This window comes from Stenella coeruleoalba (genome assembly GCF_951394435.1).
Source record: "Stenella coeruleoalba genome assembly, chromosome: 2".
Taxonomy (NCBI): Eukaryota; Metazoa; Chordata; class Mammalia; order Artiodactyla; family Delphinidae; genus Stenella; species Stenella coeruleoalba.
Window position 1 is genome coordinate 105,992,387 of NC_137147.1, and position 18,231 is coordinate 106,010,617.

At 46.0% G+C, this 18,231-nt stretch overlaps 1 long non-coding RNA gene across 1 annotated transcript; it reads left to right on the forward strand.

The window, feature by feature from the left end:
• Positions 1–2,512: 2,512 nt before the first annotated feature.
• LOC307181926 lies at positions 2,513–7,748 on the forward strand. The gene is made up of 3 exons (XR_013827080.1): positions 2,513–3,012; positions 3,574–3,690; positions 7,478–7,748. It is a non-coding gene; the product is annotated as an uncharacterized lncRNA (long non-coding RNA).
• The last annotated feature ends 10,483 nt before the right edge of the window (positions 7,749–18,231 follow it).

Genomic DNA, 18,231 nt, shown 5'->3' on the forward strand with positions numbered 1-18,231 from the left:
GTTGAGGCTCCAACCAGGCCCTCAGAACTGAGCTACGTCAGCAATGGCATCACACAGGGCTTACTGGAAGCCTGGGAGCCCACTCAGATCCCAACTGCTCCCAGAGAGGTTGTGGCTCCCAGATCTCCCTGTGGGACAGCGCCTGTAGCTGCCGAGTCACGGAAACCCAGGACTCAATCACACTCCCCAGTCTGAGAGAGGGTGAGACACCACCTAAGAGTGGGAGGAAGGAGAGAAGTCCTTCTGGAGACCATGTTTTAGGCCACCTTCGCCCCGACAGGATGAACGAGCGGCAATGGGAGGAAGAGGCTTTCTCTAAGAGTCCAGGTAAGCGGGGGGAAGATGGTCTGGTGGATGATGGAGCCTGGCAGCCACGGGTCTGCCTTCCCTGGACAGGGGGCCAGGAGAGTGAAGGTGAAGGATTTGGCGTGAGGGGTGAGGCTCACTGAGGCTTTCACTGAGAAAGAACCGCCCTTTAGGAGACAATTCACTCAGTGTGTAACGTGAATGAAGAAATGAAGGAATGAGTGACTGAACCTAAGAATTTCCTCTTGGGAGTCTGAGGACCTTTCCTGGATGGGCTGAGACTAGGAACTCGGCTCTTCAAGGCTGAGACCTTCCTGCTTTGTGTCCTTGGAAAGGAAGCAAGTGGGCAAGTGGGGCAGTGGGTGTGGGGCTGGGGAGGAAGTGGTTTGGGGTCTTGTCCTTCAAGTCATCACGTTTTCTACTGACAATGAGTTAAGACATCATGTGCAGCTTTAAGAAATACAGTTGACCAGGAGGCTATGGGAGTGGGTGGCATGAGGAAGCACGGTACCCCATGCGGCCGCAGGGTCCCTGCCCCGGTGGGCCTACAGCTGTCCCCAGTGGAGAGAAAGAAAGGTCTGGGCAGACTCCCTCCCACAGCTCCACGGACCTCCCTGTATGGCCTCTACCCACTTCTTCCGAGGACCTCAGCAGCGCACACATGGGGTCACATCAGAATCACAAGGTCAATTCCCACTTAACCGGTGCTTCTGCCACAGATCCCACTTTCACAGCCAGTTTGCCACCTGGACCATGTCCGCCATCTTCTCTCCCCTTTCCCTGTCCTGCCCCCACTGGCGCAGTCCTGAGTCCCCTTCCCTTCTTGGCCTGGCCTCCAACACCTTCCTAGGCTCCTCCTCGCCCTCTGCTGTCTCTCCCTGGACCTTTCACTTCTCTCTACCCGCAGAAACACACAACTCCACCTCTCTCAGCATCCTGAGCTTTCCAAACTACCCTCCTATCAGAAACATGCACAGACCCTGAAGCTGACACGTCTGACCCACGCAGATGCACTCCATGAGGTTTTCACCTACTGGCCATGGAGGCAGGGATCAGGGCCCCCAGAAGCCTCCATACTGATGGAGTTCATCTCACAGGGACGCCTTCAAGGAGCTTGTTTGGAGAAGGTTTTTCACCTGCTACTGATTCTTGGTTTAAAAAGGGCACGGGGAAGAAGTGTACATGCAAGAACCTTAACAAAGTATACACATTATTATGTCTTGAAGTACAATCCTTCTATAAGTGCTCTCTTTAAGAGAGGTTGGAAAGAGGTATTTCACCTGTTGTATGCTAACACCCTAAATGTACTAGAAAATCACTTCACAGACAACATCTCTCACAGAAATAACATAATAATATGAAGGTTCTGGGGAAACAGCTGATTTCCATGTGCTAAAGGACAAAATTCATTGGCATTAAACAGATATTGAAAAAAAATTAACTTGAAGATCCTCCAATTACGAACATCAGCTCCCAACCTGTCTTATAGTGTCTCCCCAGTGACTTTTGGTATGAGGTACCACTGCGCTCATGAGACTCCATCTCCCCCAGCAGCGTTCCCAGCACCTTGCAAGATGTGATGAGATTTCCAGAGGTGGAGGAGGGTAGGGATGGAGAGGCCCCAGGGACCCCTGAGACCAGGGCCTGAGCATAGAGACCAGGCTCTAGGCCCCAGAGCTCATGTAACTGACACTCTGTCCTCAGAAGCCTCAACCCCGGAGGACAAGGCCACGAAGCATGCAACGTCCGAATCAAGAAGCCCGAGCGCCGGGACCAGGAAGACGCCATGACTACCAGAGAGGTCTCGGTCCTCGGCTTCCATGGAGCGGACCTCTCACTCGTCCAGATACTGGGCGCGATTTGAGAGGCGGCGGGTGCGCTGTGCCCATGACACCCGAGTGCGCACGGTGCAGGGGGTGGCCGTGGCCTGGTAGCCCCGGAACGCCGGCGCCCCCGAGGACGAGCCTCCCCGCGTTTTCACAGTAGGCACCCTGTGCTCCCTGCCCAGCCCCGCAGATCCCGAGTCCCTGCCCGGCGCTCCGGAGCCTGGAGCCCGCCCGCCGTCTCGGAGGCGCGCGGCCACCCCCGAGTGGCTGGCGAGACGGGCTTCCGCCGGAAGGCCTGCTGTCGCGCGTTCCCGGGGCCCGGCCCGCGGTGGAGTACGCCGAGCGCGGGATCAGGAGGGCTTACCGGCCGCCGTGTCTTCTCCGAGGAGCTACCGGAACGCCGGCCGCCCAGATGCCGCCACGCCGGCCCCGACGCTGCCAGCTGCGCGCCCAGCGGCACCTGCTGGCGGCCGAGGCCCGGGAGGAGCAGGCCCAGGAGGAAAGCTGTCGGCGCCTGGAGGCCAGGCTGCGGGCGCGGAGCCGGGCGCTGAGGCGGCTGCCGGAGGAGGCCCGGCAGAGGCGGGGGCGCGCGCTGGAAGGGCTGCGCTCAGACACCGGACGGCGAGCAGGGTTGGGAGGTCTGGGTCTGTCCCGACAGCCTTCGGGGCCGGCTCCTCATCGCCTCCGGGAGCCCCTGCACCCGCTGCTTCCGGGGTCCGCTCTCGCCCTCCACGTGCCCAGGAGGAATGCCTGGAGGGACCCGGGGCTTTGGGACAGCCGACTCCGGATACCAAGTCAGGGCAGAGGCTAGCCCGCCAGGAGAGATTGGAGGCCTCACCTAGAGGATGAGTCCCATGGAGACCCTGAGGATGGCCACGGCGTAAGTCGGGAAAGAGAAGGGGATTTCAGGGGACTCTGGGGACTGGGAGGGGGCCTCAGCTCTAAAGAGGAGAGGCTGTGAAGGGGGTGTAGCTGATTCCTTGGGGGAGGGCGCAGAAGGACTCCAGGATGTGGAGGAACCAGCCTGCACTAGAGCCATGGGAACAAGCCCTCTGCCAAGACAGCAGGATCCCTTCCCAGCCACTTCCAGGGAGAGGCAGGAAGGAGGCCCTGCAGGAGGAGGAGTGCAGGCCCTGCAGGAAGGAGGAGGGCAGGGCCTCTAAGAGAAGGTCAGCTCACCATCCAAGTCCTCTGGCCTCCCTGGGAGAATTGGGGCTGGAGGGATGTCGGTTTCCTCTTTGAGGGGAGTAGAGGTGGCAGCTGGGCTTGGGTGCTGTGCTCTTCTCAGAACAGGGGATCCAGCTCTGGACAGTTCGCAAGGGAGCCTCTCAGGTGCAATGGAAGCAGCTTAGGAACTAGTTCATCCCTTTAGAGCAGGTTTTACCTTCTGCTGATGAACACATCCGTGGCACTTATTCTTTCTTTGTCCGGTGGTATCCAGGTAGGACCTATCTTGAGATCAGAAAACTGGAAGAAACACCTGGCTGAGAATGAAGCAGCAGAAGAGGGGGTGAGGCCCCTCAACCCTGGAATTACAGCGATGGCCCAGATGCTCCAGGTGAGGATGGGAAGGGGCATGTTCAGGCCCAGATTCCATCTTGGGCAGAAATACCAAAGTCACAGCCACAGCATCCATTCTTAGGGCTTGGGAAGTCCTGGGGGTGCCAGAGGTGTGTCCATGTCCCTGGGAGGTGAGAGGAGTGACATAGGGAAGCTTTAGGGCCCAGGATGTGTGGACAGGGGCTCCAGGCCTGGCACATCCATCCATAGGCTGTCCTGTTTGTACTTCTCAGAGGGACGGAGAGGGATTCTGAGAGAGACAGGGTCTGTAGTGGAGGGAAGCCGGGGCGTTGAGGCAGGATCCATTCTGCATGGCTCTGATGATGAAAAAGGAAAGCTTGTGATTCGCAGGTACCAGTTGGGGATGGTCTGGCATTTCCAGGATGAGCAGAGGCTGGCTGGAATTTTCCCACTGTCCAAAAAACCTTTCGGCTGAAAAAAAATTTTTCCCCCCAAACTGCATACTCCTAGTTAAATTCCTCTATGTACAGTCCACAAAAGGCCTAAAATGCACCATGGTGGATTTTCTAGTAGGGCCTTTGGGGCAGGAAGTTGGGATTGGTGCCTATCAGAGTAAAGAATCTTAGGTGGTTCACATGTTATTACTTTTTTTATTAAAATTTTTTTTTTATTTTTATATTTTCTTGGCCGTGCCATGCTGTATGTGGGATCTCAGTTCCCCGACCAGGGATTGAACCTGCACCCCTTGCATTGGAAGCGCAGAGTCTTAACCACTGGACTGCCAGGGAAGTCCCTCACACGTTATTTTGAATTGCATGTGGTGTCCAGCCTTCTTCACCCCTTGACATGTACACTCGGTAGATGTTGAAGAATGATGTTTTAACCCTCACAGAATACTCTGATCATTTTGAGGTATAAAGAACAGAGAGAGGTCATTGTCTCTGAATACCAAGGGAGAATTCTGCTGGGTCTGACTTTTGTATAGTCTATGTGTGCTTTCATCCTTTGATTGAAATCTTTGAATCCAACTACAAGACTTTTTAACGTATTTAAATAGATTCAACTATGTTTCTTTTCTTTAAGACAAAATAAGTTTATTTATATCTTTAAGATGTTAACCGAACGTCATTCTTTTTTAAAATGACACATTCAAGGCGTATGCCTGTTGAACTTTAAAAAAATTATTTATTGTTTTTCAACTTATGAAGGTCTTAACGTTTCTATAGCATGTTTAAATACAGATTTTTTAAAAAGAAGTAGTTATAGTTGCAACCACCTCCTCATATGTAAATTACACTTCCTGTCTTAATGTGTCCAATTTTCAAAAATACTTGTGTATCCTTCCTTGCATTTTCCTTGCTTGGATATATCTGTATACAGTCACAGGCACACACAGAGATTTTTTTTTGAGTTGAGTATTTTCTTTTTTTAATGGAAATTGGGTCGTACTCTACCCACCTTGCTCTGCCCATCAGAAGGGTACGCATTACTGGAATGAACACTGGGGAGGGCCTTAGGGGCTGGGGTAGGGGACATGAGGGGTCACCACCCACTCAGTTGCAAACCCCGAGGAAGGCAGGTTGGGAGCCCAGCACCTAGTGCCGCCAGCGACCAGCCCAGCCTGCCCAATATCCCTGGGCCGCCGGGCTTTGCCGGGACGAACCACAGGAGGGGAAGCTGGCGGCTGAGGAGGGCGAGGCCGGGAACCCAGACCCCGGGAGATCCAGGTAGCAGCCGCCCCTGGCAGTGCTTGTGCCACAGGTGGATGGCGGAGGGTTGGCAGCCAGCATGCTTCTGGACTGTGACTCGGGAAGGGTGAGGGAGGGATGGTCACACACGTGCCTGCCTCCGCCCAGGCGAGGGGCCTGGGGTCGAAAACCAGGAGGAGGACAGTCAGGACAGTCACACGCTTCCAGGCTGGAGGCTCTGCCCTGGAGGGTCCTCCCAGGGCACTCATCCCTAGCTGGGGGGCCCGAGACCACACTGTGTTCTTCCGGAGCCTCCCAGGATTGCTGCGTGCCCAGGGCCAGGGTCGTAGGGCTGGGCCTGGCCACCTCCCTTGCAGCAGGTCTGGCTGTATGTTGTCCCCTGTGGACATCCTGGCATTTTTGAGGTTCTTTTTTGGTGGGTTTTGGCTTCTGGGAGCAGACACTGCAGGGAGAGCAGGTTTATGACTGTGCACCGCCCCGCCACTTGGCCCTGGGCCTGTCCACTGCAGCTGTGCCCAGCACACGATCCATGGTTAGAATTTATGGATCCTTTCCAATGATGTACTTTCCTAGATCTTGTTTCGGCTCTATTTCTTTTATACTTCCCCCCGCCTCACTTCCCAACCCCTCCCCACTTAATTTCCTTGTGAGAATCCATTAGTTCTCCTTTGTCCTCACCTTCACCTGATTCTGAGGCCCTGGATGCCCAGCCTGTAGGAATCCCATGGAAGATGCTAGAAGGTGGTCCATGTGCTAACCGCTGCCCAGGACCTTGGGGTGGGAGGCCTGAGGCTCTGCATTTCTTGCAATATCTTCAGGTAATTTTGATGCTGATAAAGTGGGAGCTTTGCATCTTATAGGGTCCCTTGTGAGACTGGCCTCTGATTTCCCACGAGCTCCACTGTCCTGCGTGGTTTAGATGGTAGACTTGGGAAGGAGATGGCGCTAAATGACAAGGAATCTGCAGCCAAGCCTGCCTGGTCTTTCAGTTTTCCCCACTGTCATTGCTGGCTGTGAACAGACTGTCCTATTCCTAGACCAAAGAACTGTCTGAATGAGCTTAAAACAGACTCTCCAGATCTCACTTCTGGGTAAGAAATGAACTTAGAAAATTCAGCAGTAGCAACAAACCCTGCTTAAAGTTTTATTTGCTAAAACAAACAAAACAAAAAGAAAAAGGGCCCTGAATAAAATCCCAAAGGGCAAGAAACGAGCCTCTTCCTTTAGGCAACCTCCCTAGTCCCAGCTTTCTTATCTCCTAACACTCAAGAGTGTACAAACTAAAATCCTCGGAATAAAGATCCCAGGAATATTACTGTCACCTAGCGAAGATCTCCCCCACTGCTGGGTCAGGCATTTGTCCGAGGTCCTCCTGGGCTCCCTGGGCCTCTGTACTTGACACTCAACACACCAAGCTGCAGAGCTATTAAAAGACTTCCCAGCAGCGGGCATGACCCCAGTGACCTTGAGCCCCTGAGCCCCGAGAACCTCCCATAGTCAAAGACAGCCCTCCACCCTGATTTCTTCTCCTCAGGGGTCTCAGGATTATTCTGGTCCTCGTGTCCCTTTTGGCAGCTTTTCTGTTAAAGGACCTAAGGGCACTTCTGCTCTGTGCCTAGCACCCGGAAAATATGCCACCTCTGAGGTTGGGCAAACAGCTGTGTAAACTACAACTTTAAGACTGGCAGAGGCCACAGAAGCACTGGGAAGGAGAGAGGTGAACAGTTAGAAAGGCCTGATTCTGAAGGCAGCCATGGACAGAGACCCAAACTCGCAAAGCTGGCCCCAGGTGAAGTACACTAAACTTGTGGGTCCTGGGCCCTTTTCTACTTTCAAAGGAGAAAGTCTTTTGCCCTGAACCTTTTCAACTGGATTGGAAGTGCCTTTGACTTATGATATAAACCTCCAGCGCCTCTTGGGGTGCCTGATGGTTCAAGGAGGCCTTGCCTAACACCACCTGTTCTTCCTGCTGGTAAAGAACCCGTCATTTTAGTCTCAAGCTCATTAGCTGACCTCAACTTGGATTATTGGACCTCGAAGGTGCTCTGGCCTAGAAATACTTCCTGGGTTCATCTTCTCACAGCTGATAGCTTATTTCCCTGTTTTATTACACAGTGAGAAATGGAACCAGGAAAGGAGTATGGAGACATGAGCCCTGACCTGTTAGCATCCACTCCTGCTTCCTGAGGAGGGAAGAGGTAAGGAAGACAGCAGTTACTGTGTCCTTTTACACGTGTGTGATGAAATCCTTACAAAGACCCTCTCAGGTAAATAGCTGGTAGAAAACACTTTGCTTTTTTAGTTTTAATTTTTTAAATTAAAAAAAATTTTCTTATTGGAGTATAGTTGCTTTACAATGTTGTGTTAGTTTCTGCTGTACAGCAAAATGAATCTGTAAGTATACATATATCCCCTTTTTTTGGGGATTTCCCTCCCATTTAGGTCACCACAGAGCACTGAGTGTTTCCTGTGCTATACAGCAGGTTCTCATTAGTTATCTATTTTATAAATAGTGTATATATATATATATATATATATATATATATATGCTGCATATATACATACAAAGTGAAGGAAGTCAGAAAGAGAGAAAAACAAATATCGTATAATATCACTTATATGTGGAATCTAGAAAAATGATACAGATGAACTTATTTGCAAAGCAGCAAAGGAGTCACAGATGAAGAGAAACTTATGGTTACCAGGGCGGGAAGGGGTTGGTGGGATGAACTGGGGGATCAGTATAGCATTTAATCAGCTTCTCCCCAAACCCAGGATCGGAACGCCAGCCAATCCTTCACAGAATCCCAGACTTACCCTGAGCCAGCTGCTCTGCCATCCTGCCTCCAATTCCAGCTTCTTTCCAATCCTCTGATGCAGAGTTTTGGTTTTAAATGTATTGTCTCCTTTCATGGATTGGACCCAACCCTCATCATGACAACCTAGCCCCGTGGCTCTCAAAGTCGAGCAAGCATTAAGATCACCTAGGGGGCTTGTTAAAACACGCATTTCCGGGCCTCATCCCTAGCGTTTCTCATCCAGGACGTCTGGGGAAGAGCTTGAGAATTTGAAATTTTCTAACAAGTGTCCGGGTGGTGTTGATGTTGCGGGTGTGTGGGCCTCCCTTTGAGAACTACTAATCTAGGTGGTGATCACTTCTCTTTACAGGGACCCCCCCGCCCCCGATCTGGGAGCTGTGGGGGGCAAATGGAAGTTATCTCCATGAGGCTCTTGGGCAGCAGCCCCGTCAGAATATAAGGGAGAGGGACTTCCCCGGCGGTCCAGTAGTTGAGACTCCGCATTCCCAATGCAGGGGGTCCGGGTTCGATCCCTGATCGGGGGACTAGATCCCGCACGCATGCCACTAAGACCCAGCGCAGCCAAACTAAATAAATATTTGAAAAAGGAATATAAGGTAGAAAGAAGGGGAGGCTAGACTGTTTAGCTGACCTCCTGGGTAGGATCTTTCAAATCATTGGGATTTCAAGCCACTGGAGCCCCAGGGGCTTCGCAGCCAGTGATGTGAGGCTAAATGTTTAACAACTGGCCACTGAGGGTTTGCGGGGGGGGGGGGGTGCCCAGATTTGTGGCACCTGCCAATACCTACGTATGAATATGCTGTAGCCGATCTCAAGCTACAGCTATATTACCTTGGGCAATCTTCAGTTTCCCCACATATAAAGGGCAGTGATAAAATACGTTCTCCGTGTCGTCAGGTGTGTTAGCAGTAATGCACACAGGATCCCAGGAGCAGAATGGACTCCCAACAAGTGGTTATTCTTGTTCTCAAGATTCCCCCCAAAACTCCCCAGGGAGAATTATAATTTCTCCCAATGAATAATGTGTGTGATGCGTTCAGTCGCAGTGGATATATGTTTTCAAAGTCAAGCATTTTTGTTTTAGAACCTGTTTTAAACTGTGCTGGAAAACAAAATTTCAGCTAGCATTTGGCCTAGAAAAAAGGGTAGAGAATGCTATGCCCCATTTGGAAAGAAGTTGATGTGGTATTTTTCTCATTTACACCTATGGTCTCATATTGTGCATCAGTGATATTAAGAATTTTTAAATGAACGATATAATTATTCATTGACTGTTACCAAACTGTTGCTCTTTTTCTTTGGTTATCATGAACAAAGTATTTGCCTGGAAGACAGTGCTTGAGAATTCTTCAAGCCCAAGAATATAGAACGGTGGGAAACCAGACCCCTTCCCATCTTTCAGTACTGTTTCTAGAACAGCATTTTCTCCCATAGCGCCATATGCTCTCTCAAAACACCAGTTTGGGCACATTCTTGCAAACCTTCAAGTGTGGAGACCTGAAAAGTGCCCATTTGGCATTTACAGATGGAAAGGGGAATGAACTCTTCCATGCCGTAGGCATTCAGGTTGTAGAGTCCTGCCTTCAAGGACTCTCAGTGGGTGAGGTCTGCAGGCATGTAAACATTGAATCAAATGACTGTGCAGAAAGAATGCCACCAAGTTTAAAATACGAGCTTGTGCAATGCAGGAAGAAAGAGCAGTCCTTGTAATGGCACAAAGATAAAGGAGGCCAGTCTTACATAACTCAAATCCAATTTTATGACAAAACGTCATACATTTTACAATGAAAAGTCAGAAGTTCTGTTGAATGCAGATTTGTCTTAATTAAAATTATTTGGTTGCAGGTAAAGGGAAGCAACTCAAGTGGCTTTAGGACGAAAAATAGAGATGGGCTCCGGAATGCTTTGGGGAGCCCTAAGGCTTGATGGTCACAGGACCATTCATGGTACCCAAGAGCCAGAAAGCCCTCAGATACTCAAACTGTCCTCTCTCCCCATCTCTTTCTCCCTGCGTGTCTGTTTCATTCTTGCCTTTCTTCCATTTTTCTTTCTCTGCTTCTCCAGGAACAGGATGGAAAATGGCTGCCCCACACATTTAAGTATGTCTTCCCTAAATCCAAACAACCGTAGCCACATAGCAACGTGGCAACTGCAGGGCACTCTGCTCGCAATGGGCAGTTCTCAGGGAAAGTGAGTCATTCCTTGGGTAAACCATCCCCCTAGTGTAAATCATCAGGTTGGGACATGAATGGGGGATGCAGCCTTTGCCCTCAAGAAGCTTACTGTCCAGCGAGTGACACTGCTCAAGTTGCACAGACAGCGATGGAAATGGCAAAATATCACCAGATCTGGAAGAGTGGTGCAGATAAAGTGCTGGGGGAGGTCAGAGGGAGAAGAGAGGGAAGACATGGGAAGAAATGGAGCATTGAAGGAATATTTCAACCAGCGTAGGAATTGGAAGGAACCCCAAACCCAAAGGGTGAAGCGGAGTCTAAGGGATAATCAAACAACAACCAGGGAGACTGAGCACAGTATCTAATGAGGGGCCGGGAATTAGATGAGGCAAAGCGGTTCAGAAGGAAAGCTGGGACTGAGCTTGTCCTGAAGTTTTCCTTTTGTATGTGCATAGCAAAGAACTGGCTCTGCAGAGTTACCCCGTGCCTGTTCCTTGGATTCATCTTCAAAGCACCTCTCACGTTTTATCCTCATAGTGACCTTCCCATTCTTGTTCTGACTAGTACCTCTGGTGATCAGTTTACCATGTACCAGGTGCTGTGTTACCTATACTGTCTCGGCAGGTTTCCATAACAGTGCAATGAACTAGGTGTCATTATTCCCACTTTAAATGCAAAGGTTAAGCAAGTTGCTTAGGGTGACACAGCGACGAAGTGACAGATCCAGGTCTGTGTGATGCCAACACCTGTGTTTTGTTATCACTCTAGTGTCTGTGGGTTCTGTCTCTTGCCTGTTAACTTCTGAGTTGTCACAAAAATAGCATCTGATGTATCACATTTTTCTGCCTCCACTAAGAAAATGACCTATAATTCCAAATCGCCTAAATAGGCTGAGAAGAAGCAGCTGAGACTGGTAAATACATGCAAATTCCTGGAAAAAGTCTGGTACAAAATACAAGACAAAGGGCTTCCCTGGTGGTCCAGTGGTTAAGACTTTGCCTTCCAATGCAAGGGGTGTGGGTTCGATCCCTGGTCAGGGAGCTAAGATCCCACGTGCCTCGCGGCCAAAAAACCAAAACATGTAACAGAAGCAATATTGTAACAGATTCAATAAAGATTTAAAAACAAACAAACAACAACAACAAAAACCCAAAATACACGACAAGTTCAGCCTAGAAAACTCCCACCAGGTTTCTGCCCACTTTCTGCTTCTTGGGTTAAAGAGTTCTTGAAATCTGCATGACCATGTGTTTTCATTGTAAAACTTCTCACAGTAGCATTATAGCTCCAGTGGGGGATGCTGTTGAAAGCAGAAGAGCATCTACATTTAGCACAGAAGGTCAGAAGGAAGCCTCTAAGTAGGAAAGTATGTGTGCTTAAACTTTTGACTGATTTAAATATGGAGAGAAATTTAAGCACTCTTTCGGTGTCAGCAATTCCAACCTCATAAATTAGGAACAACTACAGTAAATGCATCTGACAGCATTTGAGCTATCTTTTCTTTTTTTTTTTGGTCTAATTATAAAGCGTGGGGCTGAAATCATTTGCTTTGATTTACCCAATTTCCTATTGTCAAGTGCTACGTCTATGCTTGATGTGATTATGTTAATGTGCTAATTAAGTTCAGTGTCCTTTGTTGTACATTCTGCTTTCAGCAAAACAAGAGAGTAGTTCTCAAAGTATGTTTTCTTTGACTGTGTTCTGGGATAAATAGGGCAAAATACCTTGGGAGGGCAGGAAATGTTATCTTTTGGGCTGAGCTGGCTTCCATACAATTTAATTTGAATAATTGAACATATTTATGAGGTACAAGAAGCAAACAAAAAAAGAGCATTCAAGCTGTGTGTTGTGCCTTGCCGTCACCATTCGAGCTGCAGTAACAGTGAGCATGCAGCTTCGTGGGTCATAATGTTTTGGGGGGAACACTATGGGGACACAAGCCGAGAATATTCTGCTTATGTTTTCCCCAAAGCTATCTTTTCCTTGAATTTATATCTTGTATTTTTTCTTGACTCAGTTTACACAGACATTTTCGTTATCTTGCAGTTAATATTGCTTCTGATTTTCATTTCGAAATTCCAGAAAAAGACCTGAGGCCCAGGTCTTGTCTGAGATAATGAATATTTCTTAAAAGAGACTGAAAGAATCCATTGTTTCAATTTGCAAATGGTCCCATGAGTATAAAGAACTCAGGAATGCCAGTTCCCTGCTCCCAAGATTATCCTGATGGGCTTGAAGGTATCTGGTTAACCTGCACTGCCTCGAGACACAGCCAGGTATCTGTGTGAGTGCTCTGTGTTAGGTGACTCACAGGGCAAAGGAAGTTGACACCACAATACCAAAAACTGAGCTGTGAGCAGTGGGGTACAGACTGGCTAAGAGCTGGGATGTGCAGTCAGACCCGAGTGAAGATCTTGGCTCTGTCTTTTACTTGCTTGGTGAGTTATTTAATCACCCTCAGCCTCTGTTTCCTCTTCTGAACAATGGGAAGAGTACTGTATTTCATAGACGCCATCAATGGTAAAATACGTTACTGATTGATGTACCACAACAAAAAACACACATGCACAAGAAACAATGACAGTTAAACTGATGTGATACTTTCTTAGCATTTAAATTTTTATTTCATGTTATTGAGAGATGTTTTAGATTTATTTAGACAGAGACTTTTTAGAAAATCATGTATCACTCTTCTGCATATATTTATTCTTCTCCTAAAAGTTGGTCACATTCAGTGTCCTCCTTCTGAATCACTTTCACCTCAGAGCTGTCAGTGTCCATGTTTTTCTTTACAGTATAATCACGTGGGCCATCAGCAGTGTAGAATTTGGAGCACTTCTTGCAAGAATGTCCTACTGTTGTCTTCAGGACATTCTGCAAGTCTTGATGCTGTACTTTCTTGTTCTTACCAGAAAGCATCAACAAAAGGCTTTTAGTCCAAGTTGTGTCTAGATAGAGAAAAATGACTGTGTCAATGTGACACGGACTGTGAAACACCACTGACTGGAAGATAAGTCTCGATTTCAGAAACGTGCATCCTAAATCCATGAGATACTGTAGCAGCACTTTCCTCCCAGGGTTGCTGTGAGAAAAATTCAACTAGAACCCTGAAATAGTGCCTGGCACTTATTAAGCATTTAGTAAATAGTAGCTATTAGTAATGCTACGATAATACTTTGTGATGGCTCTGTATATGTAAATTATCAAATAATTTGATTAAGTTAATAAATTATACCCAGGCTATAATTATACAGTTATTTTAGGAATGTGTGTATGTTTGGTCTCAAATAAATGAAAAATTGAGACCAAAGTTGATACTAAATTATGTAGATAACTTAGGTGTACTAGATCCCAACTTGGAATAAAGATTCAGCTGGCTATGTTACTCATGGTTAATGAAGATCACCCCACCATCAATGAATTCGTTATGCAACTTCATTATGACACAGTCATTGCTGCAGCCAGTTCAGCCATGGACTCAGATATATGATCCATGGACAAAGACTTTTATGTTTTTAAAATGTCGATGGAAACATCTCACCACGACACACCTATTAAAATGGTGAAAAGCGAAAGCACTGACAACACCAAATGCTGGCGAGGATGTGGAGCAACAGGAACTCTCAGCCGCTGGTGGGAGTGCAGCACGGTACAGCCACCCTGGAAGACAGTGTGGCAGGTTCTTACTAATTGAAACATACTTTACCGTTTCTCGCCATGTGACCCAACAATCACACCTCTTGGTAGTTACCTAAAGGGACTGAAAATTATGTTCACACAAAAGTCTGTGCGTGGATATTTATAGTAGTTTTATACATATTTGCCCAAACTTGGAAGCAACCAAGGTGCCCTTGAGTAGACGAACCAATAAACTGTGGTACATCAGATGATGGAATATTATTCTGTGCTAAAAAAAAAAAAAAGCTATCAAGTCATGAAAAGACTGGAGGAAACCTATTACTAAGTGAATGAAGCCAATCTGAAAAGGTTACATACAGTGTCCCCCAGTATCTGCGGGAATAGGTTCCATGACGGCCCTTGGATACCAAAATCCACAGACGCTCAAGTCCCTTATATAAAATAAAGCAGTATTTGCATATAACCTACACACGTCCTCCCATCTACTTTAAATCATCTCTAGATTACTTCTAATACCTAATACAATGTAAATGCTATGTAAATAGTTGCCAGGCGAGCAGTAAAGTCCAATTTTGATTGTTGGAACTTTCTGGAATGTCTTTTTCCTAATATTTTCCATCAGAGATTGGGCGAATCTGTGGATTTGGAGCCACAGATGCAGAGGGCTGACTGTACTGTATGGTTCCAATTACGTGACATTCTGCAAAAGGTAAAACTTTGGAGAGAGTAAAATAATCAGTGATTGCCAGAGTTCTGGGCAGGGGGCGAGGGGGAGGGAGGGATGAACACGTAGAGCACAGAGGATTTTTAGGGCAGTGAAACAACCTGTATGATACCATATTAGTAAGATCAATGTTGTCATAAATTTGTTAAAAACCCATAGACTGTACACTACCAAGCGTGAATCATTCTGACCATAATTCAAAAAGATACATGCACCCTAATGTTCATTGCAGCACTATTTACAATAACCAGGACATGGAAGCAACCTAAATGTCCATCAACAGAGGGATGGATAGAGAAGCTGTGGTACCTATATACAATGGAATATTACTCAGCCATAAAAAGGAACAAACTTGGGTCATTTGTAAAGATGTGGATGGATCTAGAGACTGTCATGCAGAGTGAAGTAAGTCAGAAAGAGAAAAACAAACATTGTATATGAGCACATATATGTGGAATCTAGAAAAATGGTACAGATGAACCTATTTGCAAAGCAGAAATAGAGACACAGATGTAGAGAATGAACAAACGTATGGACATCAAGGGGGAAAAGGGTGGGTGGGTGGGATGAACTGGGAAATTGGGATTGACATATATACACTGTTGATACCATGTATAAAATAGATAACTAATGAGAATCTACTGTATAGCACAGGGAACTCAGTGCTCTGTGGTGACCTAAATGGGAAGGAAATCCAAAAAAGAGGGGATATACGTATACGTAGAGCTGATTCACTTTTCTGTACAGTAGAAACTAACAGCATTGTAAAGCAGCTATACTCCAATTAAAAAAAAAAAAAGAGTGAACCATGATGTAAACTATGAACTTTGAGTGACTACGCTGTGTCAATGTAGGTTCATCAGTTGTAACAAAGGTACCGCTTTGGTGCGTGATGTTGACAGCAGGGAGGTTGTGCTTGCATGGGCAGGGGGTATATGGGAACTCTGTACTTTCTGCTCAATTTTGCTGTGACTCTTAAAACTGTTCCCTGACAAAAGTCTACTAAAGAAAATAGTGGAAACATTTCTAGACTACAGGAGACTACAGAGACATAGCAACATGTGACCCTGGATTGGGCTCTAAGTCAGAATTCTTTTTTTCTATAAGGAACATTTTTTTTGGTAATTGGGGGAAAAATGAGTAGATAATTATTTCATCAGTGATAACTTCTTGATTTTAATAATTATAATGTGTTTACGTGAGAGAGAGTCCCTGTTCTTGAGAAATACACACTGAAGTAGTTCGCAGAAAGGGCTGCAATGTCTCCAGTTATTCTCAAATGGTTCAGAAAAGTAATGTGAAGATGTATATATAGAGAGAAAGCGAGAACATAAGTGCCGTGACATGTTAACAATGGAGGTGAAAGGTAGGATAGCTCTTTCTACTATTTTAAAGCTCTACTATGAGCCTGAAATTATTTCAAAATAAAAGAGAATAGAAAATTGGGGAAATAAACCACTTCAAAGGAGGTAAAATGGATGGAAAGTGTATTAAACTCATTTTGGACCAATTCTAAATCCCCCCCCCTCTGACTTTTCATTACTGATACGCACATTCGTAGAATTGGAATCATAGTGTTTGTTTCTTTCTTCCTGCCTTTTTGTTTTTGTAACCCACCGTTACTTCACATAAGCAATGCCTTGCGTTGGCAGAGTGTAACGACCGGGCACACTCTAGGGGCCGTTTGGAGCCCACTGTGTGCCTGTGCCTCGTGGCTCAGCTGCCTTACTATTGTTAGGAATTTCAGTTATTTCTCAGCCATTTATTGTTTCCTTAGTGCTTGACTCTATATATCTATCATTTATGTATCCATTATCTATCCATCTATCTAGCTATTTTATACCTATCTATCATCTATATCTATTATCCATCCATCATCTATCAGCTATGTATCTATTATCTATCTATCTACCTGTCTAGCTATCTAGCTATCTAGCTAGCTATTATCTGTCCATCTATCTAGCTATTATCTATCTATCTATCATCTATCTATCCTCTATATCTATTATCCATCCATCATCTATCATCTATGTATCTATTATCTATCATCTGTCTATCTACCTGTCTATCTATCCATCTATCTAGCTATTATCTATCACCGTCTGTATCTATTATCCATCCATCATCTATCATCTATGTATCTATTATCTATCATCTATCTATCTACCCATGTACCTTGCTATTATCTATTTATCTATCATCTATATCTATTATCCATCCATCATCATCTATCTAGCTATTATCTATCTGTCTATCCTCTACATCTATTATCCATCCATCATCTATCATCTATGTATCTATTATCTATCATCTATCTATCTACCTGTCTATCTATCCATCTATCTAGCTATTATCTATCATCATCTATATCTATTATCCATCCATCATCTATCATCTATGTATCTATTATCTATCATCTATCTATCCATCTACCTGGCTATTATCTATTTATATATCTATCATCTATATCTATTATCCATCCATCATCTATCTATCATCTATGTGTCTATTATCTATCTATCATCTATCTATTTATCCATCTACCTGGCTATTATCTATTTATATATCTATCATCTATATCTATTATCCATCCATCCTCTATCTATCATCTATGTATCTATTATCTATCATCTATCTATCTATCTATCTATCCATCTACCTGGCTATTATCTATTTATCTATCATCTAATCTGTTATCCATCCATCATCTATCTATCTACCTGTCTATCTATCCATCTATCTAGCTATTATCTACCTATCATCTATATCTATTATCCATCCGTCATCTATCATCTATGTATGTATTATCTATCTATCTATCTCAATACTAATACCATCATCAGTAATTGTGAGAAACCGATTCCCTGTGCACTTCTTGCTCTTGCACCTGCTCTCACTTTCTCACTGAATCTGTGAGTTCTGGCCCCTGGGCATCTCACAAAGCACCACTTAGAGGTCATCAGGTATCCTTGAGAAACACAAAGCCGAATCGCTGACTAGAATAGCTTCTGTCCACACAAAATCCCTTCATATTTTTTGGAGACAAGGCAAGGGGGTAAGTCCAGTTGTCTGTGTGCAGCAACGTGAATGAATGAAAGACCTGGGTGAGCGTGTTCATGTCGAGGAGCAGACTGTACACCTATGGCTGCAGAGGAGCAAATATGTTCATTGCGTGTTTTCCTTTGCAAGGGGCACATGACATATTATAATTACCATACATGAGCAAGGTGTAAGGAGCAGCCGTAAAATGGGTTCTCACCTGTGAAACCTGCGTGTCCACCACCGAGCTCAAGGAGTAGCACGTGACAGATGTCTAAGCCCCATGCGCCCCGGCCCGGACCTCCTTCCTCTCCCTCTCTCCCTACTTTCCTGAGTCGTGTGCTTATTATTCCTCCGCTAGCTTTTTAATTTTACCACATGTGTATGTATCCCTTAACCATGCATGTTTTTAACTTTGTGTAACCAAAATCATGCTTACGTATTCTTCTGAAACTTATTTTTTCTTATTCAAAG